Source organism: Barbus barbus (genome assembly GCF_936440315.1).
Source record: "Barbus barbus genome assembly, chromosome: 12".
In the NCBI taxonomy this organism is placed as follows: domain Eukaryota; kingdom Metazoa; phylum Chordata; class Actinopteri; order Cypriniformes; family Cyprinidae; genus Barbus; species Barbus barbus.
This window is the reverse complement of record NC_136740.1, coordinates 25,627,069-25,642,321: the sequence shown is the minus strand read 5'-3', so window position 1 is coordinate 25,642,321 and position 15,253 is coordinate 25,627,069. Positions and strand designations below refer to the sequence as shown.

Genomic DNA, 15,253 nt, shown 5'->3' with positions numbered 1-15,253 from the left:
CTGAACGTGCCCCAGTTTCATGCTAACACCGATCCGCCTACAAAATGACATCATAGTTCCCCCACTCTATTCGGTCGGTGCCTAAAAAGTATCGAACTCGATACCCAGCCCTAGGTGACGCACATAGGGGGGGCACAATTTTGCCAAAATCATTTTATGAAAATCTTCTTTAATAAAACGTTAAAAATAATCAAAAGCTTAGCTGTTAAATATAATGTAACGAAACATAACAGTTTTTAGCATTTTTAATGAGTTCAAAAATGTATTTAAGATTTTCAAGAGGGCAGTCGAGAATGACCAGCGCTGTCTTCCACCCTCAATACCACGACTGAGGTGAGACCAAGGGCGTAGTTTTGGTTTGAACACTGGGGGGAGGGGGGGGGGGGGGTGCTGTGGTCATGCTCCCCCGGCTCATGCTCCCTCTTAAGGTTTATTTATTTGTTTGTTTGCTTAAATGTTTATTTTTGTAAAATGGTCTTTTGTGCCATCCACCACACATGCAAAGTTTGTTGATTGTGTACCTGCAATAACGTAATAGGCTAGTTAGCAATTACTGGAATATATAAAGTATATATAAAGTATTTATATTATTTAGTCACTTGCTGTAGGCTATAGTTTGACAATGTTCTAATTCAACACGCCATGGGAAGTCAATCTAACTTAACATTTTCCTATATTGATATTGTTTATTTCTTACTCCTTAACAGTTCATCAGGCTCTTAATGATTTAATCTATGCCATCATTGGAATATATGAAGGCCAAGTTTCTCCATCACTCATCATTAGAACCCATTGGCTCTCGATTCTGACTTGTACTTGCTTGCTCTTATGAAAAAGTACCATCGTTCTTAATTGTAGCGTTTGTTATAATAAGGCTAGCCTATTAATCATTACCAGGCCAATAATGACTTTTTTATTAATCTATATTGCATTTGTTATGAGAAACAACAGCCTTTAGAAACAATAGCTACAACAAGCCACAGTTGTAATATAAATGTTTAGGGAAAAATCTATTCCCTAAACAGATTATCAATTATAAATTCTACAAGTTAGACAAAAAATTACCACAATAAATAAGCCTACAGTAAAACTATAACATACCCTGAGGATGCATTATGTCACAAGACCAATGTAATGAACAGTTGAGCTGATGTTGTGACACTCTGTTTTATGGATTCACATTAGAAGCTTCTACCTGAATAATGATAAGAGATCAAAACAAAAAGATATTACAATCATCCATAAAGCTGCTATATCATCCAAGATAATATGTTTGTGTTTATCCACTTCATTTCAAGTAAAGGATCCAGTCAATTACTGGACAAATTAAACTCTATTTACAATTGATCATCACCAACCTACAGTTTACATGTTGATAACGTCAGGGATTTCATCTTAAAGCACTTAATAGCTTTGCTTAAAGAAACATTTTTATGAATATTCAATATGAGGCACATATCTGTGACTATATTCATGAAAACAACCTCTCATTCCTTCTGCTGTTGTACATGAAATATATAGTACAATACATGAAAATTCATTCAGTCTCGTCTTGTTAATATAAGCATCCGCTAAACAATGTTCTCTATTCTGTTAGATAATGACGGATAGATAGTCCCCTCATGTCAAAGCAATTACATGCCTAATTTCCAGGACTGTAATACAGTATTGAATCCCTTCCATAATTTAGTCTTTAGTCTTTAGTAATTTAAAATACAAAAAATAATATATTGCTGTACAACATCTTGATATTAACTTTATTTTGAAGATAGATTAAATACAGGTATCTACAAGACTGTCCATTCTCTCTAATAGTGTGACATACATATACAGAATTACTATATACAAGCCTGTTCTGCAAATACACTTTTCTGTTGTGTTGGTACGGTTGCTTGATAAGCACAACGAGAATCCATAATTTAATTTAGTCTAAATGTAAATATATGTGGAGTTTCAATTTCAACCTCTCCATATTTATTTACATCCCAGGCATTTTTTTACGTGTGGAAAAAATGTAAAGAAAAGCTCAGCTAGACCTCTTCTGACAGAAAATATTATATCATTGATAAAAAAACATCAATCACTGAAATGTCCTGTGGTGAATAATTGAACATGTGTTCATGTCCCATTTCTTAGTCTCTCTCTGGAGGCGTAGAGGCAATTTAGGACCTATTTTAAGGATATTGGAAAGCTGAGCAAATAACCAACCACAATCCTTTGCAATTTTAGCCTGCATGGTTCCATATTCTATTTCAACACCAAGATCAGAGGAAACAGGTATGAATATACAGTAAATGACAGGGCTCTGTTGATCAACTCCTGCTCATTTTCACAGTCTACATCCTTTGAACCAAAGCCTTGGCCCAAATTAAACTGTCACCCCTTATCTGTGATGAGTTTTTGCAGAAAATAATTACATCATCCTAGATTATCACATACACAATTAGACATAAAAAAAAAATAGACTGGCTACAATATGAATGGATTATATTCATCCTAAACCGAACAAGTCTCTCTATAAATGTGGCAAAATGTTTTGCTTTATGAGGTGTTAAGGTCAGATAACCCTAAAAGGCACTGTCACAATTACTATGATGTGTAATGTTAAAAATAAATGGAGGGAAAATTCCTATGATACATGAACCAGGTCAGTGAATTAACCAGTTTAAAGGTCTGGAATCAAACCGATGTAGCAGCATAGACCAAGAAAGCCCCAAATCTGTCATGCAGTGGTGTGCAAGGAAAGAGTACCTAAGAGAGAGAGAGAGAGAGAGCAAAATCAGGAAGTGGAGAGAGATCAGCCTGTAAGAGTCTGGGCACCTGCAAACAAATTGGGAGATTTCTGGTGGACCTGGACCCAAGTGGGAGGTTGCATAACTGAGAGCTGGATCATGAGGTGAGCAGAAACAAGCACTGCTGCCAGAAGTCTCCAGGGAATCTTGTCTGACTGGGAAATCCACAGAGGACAAGCTGAAAGTGGGCTAGCAGGGCTCGGAGAGAAGCACTTGAGTGAGATTAGCCACTTCTGGCCTCTGAGAGGAGAATAAACAAATGATATTCATAATGCTCTAGATTCGCAACACTGGTGTTTTGTTTTAAGTGACTGCTGCATTGTAATAAAGAGACAACTGTTCCTCGTTTAAAATGAAAATACTCAATAGTACATGAGGGGTCAGGAGGTCAAGAGATGGAATCAACTGTCACAAACAAGATAAACCATTTGTTTACACCATTCAAAATCTCATTTCAGATTTAATCACAGTGCACCAAAATTTACATTTTGTCATCATTTACTAATACTCCTTGTTCAAGAGAGTTCATGAGAGATGTCTGCTTTGAGAGCAAATGATTTGTTTTAGTCAGATCTTAATGAATTGATTCATCCAGTAACTTCTGAAAGATTAGTTCACTAATCAGACTGATTTCAACTTCAAATGTTCCTCACTCAATGGTATTGTTCGACTACTTACGGTTCTTTTGTGTTCTTTTACAGACTTGAAAGCTCCATTCATTGTAACTGCATGGAAAAGTGTCACCAGTACAAACATGTTCTTTTGTGCTGCAGCAAAAAAAAAAAAAGTCATAAGAACAACATGAGCATCCGTTTTGTTGTTATTAATGAAAAATAAATCTGAAACTATTAAAGTAATTTTCAGTAGCTGAAATAAACCTAAAATGAAAACACACACACACACACACACACATTAATTAAAATAGAAATGTTGCTTTGGCAACTAACTGTAATTTTGAAAGCAGAATACAAAATTACTAAAACTAAAATTTAAATAAAAATGATAAAGACACTATAAAGAAATATTTAAAAAGAACCAAAATTACAAATCACACAATAACTAATTCACAGCATGCTTATAAGCCAGGACACTCCACTAACACTGCATTGGTACAAATGGTAGACCAGTGGTTAACTTTTATGGATGACAAAAAGCTTGTTGGTGCTGTGCTGCTGGATTTCACAGCAGCTTTTGATGTTATTGACCATGAAAATTTGCTGTCTAAGCTTAAGTGCTATGGGTTTTCACATCAGTCTGTGTCCTTGATATGCAGTTATCTCTCTGGTAGAAGTCAGCAGGTATTTTTTAATGGGAGCTTTTCTGATTGTAAACAGTTGTCATGTGGTATTCCTCAGGGCAGCTGTTTGGGTCCATTGTTGTTTTCTGTGTTTGTTAATGACTTGTCACATGCTGTTTCAAGAGCAGATGTTGTACTTTATGCAGATGATGCTACAATGTTTTATGCATCACCTACAATAACTGATATAAGTTGCACCTTGCAGAATGAACTTAATGCCATTACAAATTGGGTTAAACTTAATAAATTAACCCTTAATATATCTAAAACTAAATGTATAGTCTTTGGTACTAAACGTATGCTTGGCAAGCCTTGTAACTTAAATCTAATTATTGATACATCTTTGGTAGAGCAGGTGAGTCAGACTAAACTCTTGGGTGTGAAGCTGGATAGTCAGCTCTCTTGGGCTGATCAGATTGACTACATTGTGTCTAAAATGGCCAAAGGCATTGCTTTTTCTCGGAGATGTTCAGCGTATTGTCCACCCTCAGTTATGAAAACAGTTGTCCAGTCTTTAGTTCTGTCACATCTGGGGTACTGCCCAGTAATTTGGTCCAGTGCTGCACAGGGACATCTGAAAAAATTACAAATCGTTCAGAATAGAGCCGCAAGAGTTGCCCTTGGTTGCTCTTTTCGCTCCAATGTGGATAAAATGCATACCTGTTTGGGCTGGCTAAAGGTTAAGGACAAACTTAATATAAGCCTTCTCTGTTATATGCACAATGCTCTATTTAAAAACAATCCAAAATCCTTTGTAGATAAATGGGTTTTTAGTGGGTATTGTCACGGGCATGTTACGCGTCAGGTGAGCTCAGGTGTGTTAGTGGTTCCATCTGCAAGGTCCAATTGTATGACAAGAACAGTTTTAGTTAGATCGTCATCTGCTTGGAATAAATTGTCCTTAAGAATAAGGCATATATCAACATATGTAATTTTAAGAAGACTCTAAAACAGATGACAATTAATAGTATTACACCAGTTAATTTGTGACTGTTATAGGTACTGACATTTTCAAATGCTGTATGTGCGTGAATGTGTATATGTGGATAAATGAATACATGGTTATGTTATATTTATGTATGTTATATTTGTGTATTTTAATTGTATACACATTTCAGCACTTTTATGGGCCCCAGGAAGACTAGCAACCACATTGTGGAAGCTAATGGGGATCCAAATAAATAAACAAAACAAATAAACACAATAACTAACATTTTTAATTAATATAATTAAAATGAATAAAGAAAATATAAAAACAAAAGCCAATTCTAACTAAATAGGCACTACAACTGTACATATAACTAAAGTAACACAGATGAGCATAAGTAAGTGATGACAAAATGGATTATTTTTGGGTTAAGTATTTCTTAAAATACAATATGATTTGTGATACCTTAACTAGGACAAAGTTGTTAAATGACAAGTTTGCTATTATAATCATCTTTGTCCCTTAAGTATGTGGATTTATTTAGAAACCACTTGGAAATCCTTTGTACCCACAGTGGTACTTTTGGCACATTTGTGAGACCAGAGCAGACGACAGGCCCCTCTTCTCTGCTCACACTCATTTTTTTAAATAGAGATGTTATTTGTGTAAAGGTCACACTTCTCAAAATGGCTCCCCATCTGGATGAAATACAGATTGTGTCACACTGAATATATATTCGAAATCCGTTATATGGATCATATAATTTTCTTTCTTCTATAAAACACAAAAAGAGACGTTCAGCAGAATGTCCAAGCCGCTCTTTCATCATACAAGAAAAGTAGATGTTGATTTGTATTCTCATGCTTCAAAAAGGACAAAATAAGCATCATAAAACAGTCCTATAATGCAAGTCTCTCGTACATGAATTTAAAGTGATAAATGAGATGTGTAAACAAAAACCAGATGTAAGCAATGTGTGTAAACCAATCTAAGGGCCTCATACATGAAAAGTAGGTAAAGAGAACACCATTATTTAGGATCACAAACAGGCAATAAGAACGGTTCTAAAAACATACAATCTCTACAGCTTTACTTCATCATCAGCCTATATATATATAGGCTGATGATGAAGTAAATACGCTGAAGCAGTGGCTTTTTGGAAAGACCTGCTATGGGACCCACAGGATGTGAGCCCTACTTTTGGGGTGAATCCGTAATAGGAAGTCATTTGTCTGGGCTAATAAAGCCCAGTGTGAAGCCAGCTTGAGGAAAAGGGGTACGTCAGTCTCAGCTCACAGCACTCAGCACTGACATTTGGCTCTCACAAAGAAACAAAGGAGTTCATAGCACTGTAAGAGCCACTGAGGCAGTAACAACAAAACACACACCCAGCAGGATTTTAAGGCTGAGAGAAGACTAAGGATGGAGAGCTGGTGTGTAAGTGTGCTGGAGAGAAAGGAACAGGAGGTGCGCTGATATCCTGAAGGTGGGCATTCAGGTTTGGTGCCAGCACTCTGCGTGTGACAGGTCAGAGGCTGGCAAACAGTTGCGACGGGCTAACAAGCAGAAAGCTCAGGGCCAAAGGAACAGTAACCCGTAGCGTGCCACCACTCGCCTGTGAGCAGCTAAAGTGTGGAGCTCTTCCTAATTGGCCTCCATTTCCACCAGCACCTCTCCAGCTTTCAGTTCCAGCTCCTCGTCTGATATGGGATTCATAGTATGTTGCCAAGCAGAGTGCGATAGACATGGAGAACATTTAAAAGCAGTAAATGAACTGACAACATTGTAACTGGCTCTTCTCCAGGCAGTTTGCTTGTGTACATGAATCCAATTATAAGCCCACAGACCAAAAACTGTAGAAATCAATATGCGAAGGATAATATGCGGGCAGCTGGTCTAAACCGCAAAATACTGTGATCAAGCTCAACTGTCCAAAATCTATAATACACAGATGAAGCTATATCCATTAGAAATCCCATTTATCTTTAATGGCAGTTGCTAAGATGAACCATACAGCTCCAAATTGAATTTCAGTCTATTACTTACACAAAACTATCATATGACTTCAGATATGCACCACTTTTATGATAGTTTTATAGTGTTTTGCATCCTCAATTTTAATTGGACGGAAAATAATGACTGCTATTATGTTTCAAAATGTATTCTTTTGAGTTATAAAGGAAGATAAAAATATTATTGGTATGCAATGATATCAGTTAGTTTCATTTTATTTCTTAAAAAAAATAAATTGTCATGGTTAATTTCATAAACAATTCCATAAAATGAATTCCATAAATTATAAAATATTTTATTTATATTATTTTATACAATATAAAAGATTTCTATTTCAAATAAATGCTGTTGTTTTGAACTGTCTGAGAGTCCTGGCAAAATGTGCCAGTCTCTACGAAAAAAAAAAAAAAAAGCCATATACTTAAATTTATTCATTTTCAACATTAAATGATTTCTGAAGAATCATGTAACACTGAAAACTGGAGTAATTGCTGCTGAAAATGTAGCTTTGCCATCACAGAAATAAAGGAATATTAAAACAGAATTTACTCACAATATTACTGCTTTTACTGTATTTTTTGATCAAATAAATACAACCTTTGTAAGCATAAGATGCGGCTTTCAAAAACATTTCAGAAATCTTACCAACCCAAAACTTTTGAATGGTACAGTAACTGTGTTTCGCAGATGTTTATAAGAAGACATGAAACTATATACAAAATTGGTTGCTTAGGAAAAAGATCAATAGTTTAGTGCTTATTTTCACCTTTGACCAGAATCAAGAGGCACATAATAAATCCACGTACAGTGGCATGCGAAAGTTTGGGAACCCCTTGCAGAATCTGTGAAAATGTGGATAATTTTACCAAAATAAGAGAGATCATACAAAATGCATGTTATTTTTTATTTAGTACTGTCCTGAGTAAGATATTTTCCATAAAAGATGTTTACATATAGTCCAGAAGACAAAAAAATAGCTGAAAATAGTTATTAAAATAACCACATTCAAAAGTTTGGGAACCCTTGGTTCTTAATACTGTGTGTGGTTACCTGGATGATCTACGACTGTTTTTTTGTTTTGTGATGGTTGTTCATGAGTCCCTTGTTTGTTCTGAACAGTTCAACTGAGCACTGTTCTTCAGAAAAATCCTCCAGGTCCTGCAGAATCTTCAGTTTTCCAGCATCTTTTGCATATTTGAATTCTGCTCCTGAAGGAAACACGATGCATTAAGAGCCGGGGGGTGAAAACTTTAGAACAGGATGAAGATGTCAAAATTTTTCTTATTTTGTTGAAATATCATATTTTTCCATTTAGTACTGCCCTTCTGACGCGACAGAAGATACTTGCATGTTTCCTGGAAGACAAATGAAGTACAATTTACCTTGATCTTCAAATTCAAAAAGTTTTCACCCCCCGGCTCTTAATGTATCGTGTTTCCTTCAGGAACATCAGTGAATGTTTGAACCTTTTTTAATTGTTGTGTTTGAGTCCCTCAATCATCCTCAGCGTGAAAAGGTGGATCTCAAAATCATACAGTTACTGCTGGAAAGGGTTCAAATATGCAAAAGATGCTGGAAAACTGAAGATTTTGCAGGACCTGGAGGATTTTTCTGAAGAACAGTGCTCAGTTTAACTGTTCAGAACAAACAAGGGACTCATGAACAACCATCACAAAACAAAAAAACCGTCGTAGATCATCCAGGTAACCACACACAGTATTAAGAACCAAGGGTTCCCAAACTTTTGAATGTGGTTATTTTAATAATTTCAGCTATTTTTTTGTCTTGTGGACTATATGTAAACATCTTTTATGGAAAATATTTTACTCAGGACAGTACTAAATAAAAAATAACATGCATTTTGTATGATCTCTCTTATTTTGGTAAAATTATCCACATTTTCACAGATTCTCAAAGAGGTTCCCAAACTTTCGATCACAGACACATCCAAATATTTGTTCTGTTCTGAGAGCAATATCCTCAAAAAGTAAGAGCCGTTGGTTTTAATTTATTGTGGGAGCTTCGCTGTGAACTGAATCTGGGTAAGATGCAATATTGCCATGATCACCAAAGCACCTAATGCCTCCTGAAAAAATGACTCACAATTTCCTTTTCTTATCTCTGTTTCGACAGCAAACCTGCCCGTTTAAGACTGCAGTCCTCTACAAAAGCAATAAATCAACTTTACATATTTCACAACACATCCAGATGATACCAGTGAAAGCTCCCCTCGGGACTTCAAATGTAAAAAAGCTATAAGAATATAGTAAATTGCATAAGACTTTATGCAATTTAGCTAATATTCCAATGACAGGCCATTTATTCTATCTGAGGAAAAAAAATGTATGTGCACCTATACAGAAAAATAAATATTTACATATTTACATTACAAACCAATGAAACCATGATTGTATTAAAATAATGCGAATTCTGAATATTGCTCTCTAATGAAAGAATAATAGAGAGTTTGATCTTAAACCATTTATGATCATAAGGAATAACAGAGATGTTGATTATCACATGAAGGTTGCTCAACTATCTCCAAGGAAAATATTGCTGACAGGTTAGTTATAAAGACCAATGCTGCTCTCCGGTGGCTGGACAGGGAAGTTAATTTAAGAAATATAAAACAAAATAATTCTTTAAATATTGCCAAACTTAAAATCATTTCAACAAAACCAAAATGTGAATATTTTCTCTCCTGCAGAAGATGCATCTGGAATCATCATTACAATACAAAGTAACTAGTAAATAAACCCTCTAATAATATCTGTAAATACAAGACTATTTAAAATAAAATAATGATGCAACTTTCACAATGCCTTTTTAATTAGACATTTTATGCATTATCATATGACTTGCTGTAAGCTTCAAAGCTTACATTCTAAAAAATTAGACTAACAGACATACAGTATAGACACATAATTAGGCCATGTGCACATGTGTGGGTGTGTGTGACAGTGTGCTTATGGTGGGGGTTGTGTATGTGGTTATTGGAAGGTTGCCTAAGTACATGCAGTTTTTCCTCAGTTCTTCAAACACATCGGAAACTGATACAATCTGTGATATTTTCTATAGCATATTCTTTACTTACCCATAAATTACCCTGCCTTGACTAATATTATAAGCCTAAAATGCATGGTGACCAATAGATTGGATCTCTCTCTACAAACACTCAAACATCAGAGCAGAGGATTAAATTGAGTTGGAAGCAGACTGTATGGGAATCACTGCTGGAAAGAACATTGGTGGTGAGGAATATTAAAGGACTTACAGTCTCTCTGCTGCTACTGCCTTTGTGTCTTTAACAAGGTAAACAGTGCTGAAGCTTCTCTTCCTGAGTCTCTGCTGGATGATGTATCTGTTAGCTATCAGACTGCTCTGAACAGGAGGTGTTTGTGTGGCAGGATGGCCTGGACGCTCACGAAATCTGGGCATTTTTCAGTCATGAATGCAGAGCAGTCAACTACAAAGACATAAAGGTCAAGAAAATGTCAACAAATACCCTCTTGTGATGTTATTTCTGTTTCTTATTTTGTGATTTGGTATTTTAAGGTCCTGTTTTGAAAACTAATTACATGCGATATAAATAATTATTTTGAGAATGATTTATAAGAAAAATGTATCATATTCATTGTCTATTTATTTTTTTCGTTAACATGAACGAAATATCAAAACAAAGATAGAGAACAACAGTTTAGTTTGCGATGCATAAAAATGAGAAGATCAAAAAGACTAATCAAATTCGCCAGACTCTTATATAAAAAGTTGATGACAGATTTTGTTTTTAACCTCACCTGTGCGTCGGAAGTTCGTTCGGACACGCGCTCAACTTCCGTGTTTTAAGACGTTGATCATGAGAGCAGTGCAGTGGAATTGTTCTCATTAGATGTTGACTGTCAACTAATAGAGCTGCACGTGCTGGTTTCAGATATCAGTGAAACTTCATCAGTTATGAAATCAAATTATGGGATCACGTAGGTTTATAAAAAATAAAAATGTCACAAAAACTTTATTATGCTTAGTATTTGTTCTATAACAATAGTTGCACATTCAAAAGATTATTTACATCCTTTTTAATAAAAAGTAAAACAGTAAGCATAAACAGCGTTTCTTAATGCAATGACTTTATTAACATAATTTTAACATTTTAATATTTTTCTGTACTCGCTGCCGTTTCTTTTTTACTGTTCTTTGTAGCTATCAAGCAATGCTTATCTGAGAAGTTTTCTGTTGCCAACGCAGCTTTTCCTCATCTAAGACTGTTCAAATGAAGCATATAAGAAAAAGAACTAGCCAAAGACATTTTTAAAGATAAAACACACATATACAGCACGCTACAGTGCAAATCTGCATCTTCACTGCTGAATGTGTAAGATTAGCCATTCATCACTGTGCTGTAGATGGTTGAATCATTCTCCTGCTCTGTGTTTGCAGACCTATAGAAATAAAGATGATCATAAGAGTGAAATACTCACAAACTCATATTATGTCAATGATTTCAAATATGATTAATTGTGTTGCATCATCTCCAAACTGGTCAGGTTAAATAAAGCAATTTCAGTAGAAATGTTTGACCACAGTTATATTTGTCTTGAATGCTCACATTTGCAGAAGTTCTTTGGGTTTAATGCTGACAGATGAATATTCTACTTCGTCTTCCTGTTGAACATCCTTGGCTTCCGGTAGGTTTTTATAAGCCTAACAGCAAGCAGATGAACAGAACATGTTTTTACGTGCAACTGTCATCCTTTGTTCCGTTTAATGTCAACCCTGTTGAAAAGACCAGCTTAGCTCAGTGTGGTTTTTGTCTGATGAAGCTGGTTGACCAAACTTGCTAGTTTGTTAAGAAGCCTGGTGGTCCTTTCAAAAGAGTATTATACATTTTTTGTTTGTTTTTAAACGTTTAGGTTTTATTAAAAACTATATATTTACAGTTTTTTGAAGAGTGCTGTAAAGAGAATCCTGGGCTTCTTCTCTTTCTTCCACTGGTTTTCTTTAAGTTTTTGCTTTCCTTCTAAGAATAAATGTGACAGAAATGCATTATAAATAGCACAATTCAGCTTATACATCAAAAATATTGGATGATTTCAGGAAAGGGGTTTGATTCTGAGAAAATATTTACAATTATTATTTAATTATTCCTCATTAAATTAACAAAAAAATTAAGAAATACTGTTGGGGAAAAAATGATGGAAAAATGGATAATGAGGTGAGGACAGGCAGTTGTAATAATAATAAAAAATACTCCATAAGGAAACTGAGAGATTCCTTTTAGTAAAAACAAACAAACAACAACAACAAAACCATAAAGGAGTAATTTTTCAGAGTAAACATTTATATTTACCATGTACTGAAATATTCACTCCAGGTTGACCTGTTCAACATCCAGCTTCCTTATTGGTTATAAATCTGAATCTATACTCTCCAGAATGTGCTTGATTAATATTACTGATCAAAAGAGAACAATCTGAGGTTGTGTCTCCAATGTATTGAAAGTTGTTTTGATTATTGTTGGCTTTACTATCATAAACATACGGCTCATTAAGACACTTGTCATGGTTTGATCTCTTTGAACACCATAGCACTTGCTGTACTTGTAGTCTATTTGGATATGTAAATCTACAGCCAATAATGACACTGGATCCCCTCGCAGCACTGATTGGAGGAGAATAAGTCACATTCCACTTAGCACTGACAACACATGGGAGCACAGAACACTTTATTAATTATATACAGGTGCATCAAAAAAAATTTGAATATCATGAAAAAGGTCAATATTTTTTGTCACTCATTTCAGAAAGTGAAACCCATATATTATATAGATTCATTACACATAGAGTGAAATATTTGAAGCCTTTTATTTCTTGAAATTTTGATGATTATGGCTTACAGATAATGAAAACCAAAAATTCAGTGTCTCAGAAAATTAGAATATTACATAAGATCAATCAAAAAATTATATTTTAAACAGAAATGTCAGGCTTCTGAAAAGTATGTTCATTTCTATGCACTCAATACTTGGTTGGGCCTCCTTTTGCATAAATTACTGCATCAATGCGGCGTGGCATGGAGGCAATCAGCCTGTGGCACTGCTCAGGTGTAATGGAAGCCCAGGTTGCTTTGAAAAGGAAAAGGGAAGTGGTGTGTGGCCAAGTATGGTGACCCATACTCGGAATTTGTGCTCTGCATTTAACTCATCCAAGTGTACACACTGTAGTGAACATACACCCGGAGCAGTGGGCAGCCATTGCTGCAGCGCCCGGGGAGCAGTTGGGGGTTCGGTGCCTTGCTCAAGGGCCTCACCTCAGTCATGGTATTGAGGGTGGAAAGAGTGTTGGTTATTCACACCCCCATCTACAATCCCTGCTGGACCTGAGACTCGAACCCACAACCTTTGGGTTACAAGTCCAACTCTCTATCCATTAGGTCACAACGGCCTTATGGGGTTCAGGTCAGGCAAGTTTGCTGGCCAATCAAGCACAGTAACACCATGGTCATTGAACCAGCTTTTGGTACCTTTGGCAGTGTGGGCAATGTCCTGCTGGAAAATGAAATTAGCATCTCCATAAAGCTTGTGAGCAGAAGGAAGCATAAAGTGCTCTAAAATTTCCTGGTAGATGCCTGCGTTGACTGTGGACTTCAGAAAACACAGTGGACCAACACCAGCAGATGACATGGCAGCCCAAATCATCACTGACTGTGGAAACTTCACACTGGACTTCAAGCAACATGGATTCTGTGCCTCTCCACTCTTCCTCCAGACTGAAAAGATCTGAAAAGAGGACTTTGGACCACTGAGCAACAGTCCAGGTCTTTTTCTCCACAGCCCAGGTAAGACGCTTCTAACGTTGTCTTTGGTTCAGAAGTGGCTTGGTAGCCTTTTCCTGAAGACGTCTGAGCGTGGTGACTCTTGATGCACTGACTCCAGCTTCAGTCCACTCCTTGTGAAGCTCTCACAAGTGTTTGAATCAGCTTTGCTTGACAGTTTTCTCAAGCTTGCAGTCATCCCTGTTGCTTGTGCATCTTTTCCTACCCAATTTCTTCCTTCCAGTCAACTTTGCATTTAATATGCTTTGATACAGCAATCTGTAAAGAGCCACACCTTTCAGTAATGACCCTCTGTGACTTACCCTCTTTGTGGAGGGCGTCAATGTTCGTCTTCTGGATTATTGCCAAGTCAGCAGTCTTCTCCATTATTGTGGTTTCAAAGAACAAGCGATACCCAGAATTTATACTGTAGGGATGGTCATTAATTGAAACTCAAATGTAAGTATTCTAATATTTTGAGATACTGATTTTTGACTTTCATGAGCTGTAAGCTGTAATCATCAAAACTAAAACAAACAAAAAAAAACGTTTGAAATGTTTTACTTTCCATGTAATGAATCTAAAATATATGAAAACTTGAAATGTTAAAATAAAAAATGAACTTTTTCACGATATTCAAATTTTTTGAGATGTACCTGTAGAATATATATTGTGACATTTTTAAATGAATTATGTACATAATAAATCACATCTGAGAACACACTGAAAATCTACTGGATTTTTAATGTAATCCTGGATATAAGCAAAAGGTTTTAGGATTTAAAAAAGGGAATTAAAGAAAAGATAAGTCATAGAGATGGCAAGAGATATTTATGATTCTGCACTAATTTTATGCCACTAATCAAATAAGCAAATCTGAACACCAGATATGACAAAACTTCAGAACATTTTTCTAATATTTTTTCATAAGAAAATAAAAAGACAAAATAGAAACATATTTAGTGACTTCAGAATTTGGTCTCCATTGTAAGTATACAATACATTTTCATTTTTTTGCAATCTGATATAAATTAATTCCAATAGAAATGGACAACAAAGACAATTTACATAAGACAATAGAAAATATTTTCTTACCAGGCAGGAGAAGCAGAATAATTTGCAGCATTTCAATTCACTGTTTCAGTTATTTAGCTTACAGTTATGATTTCATCACTGTAGAGTGTCAGACAAAATATAAGAAGAGAAAACGAATAAGAGAAGTTGCTCAAATGAATGCTGATTTCCATTTCCTTCATATATATTACCTTTAGTACTGATGACCAAAAAAGGGGAAGTAAGAATAAAAAGTCTACATTTTCTAAACTTTATTTTGTCACAGATGTAAAACATATTCCAACGCTATACATAAAAGAGTATATTTGTTCATTTGTTTTGGCTTGATATTTTGTAATT

The 15,253-nt window shown here is 35.5% G+C and overlaps 1 pseudogene across 1 annotated transcript in view; it reads right to left on the bottom strand.

The window, feature by feature from the left end:
- The window catches only part of LOC306878571 (serine/threonine-protein kinase Nek11-like), a 71,516-nt pseudogene extending 61,048 nt beyond the window's left edge, over positions 1–10,468 (bottom strand). Inside the window, exon 1 of the transcript in view lies at positions 10,305–10,468. The product of the transcript in view is annotated as a serine/threonine-protein kinase Nek11-like (transcript). The remainder of the gene's footprint in view (positions 1–10,304) is intronic.
- Between the last annotated feature and the right edge of the window lie 4,785 nt (positions 10,469–15,253).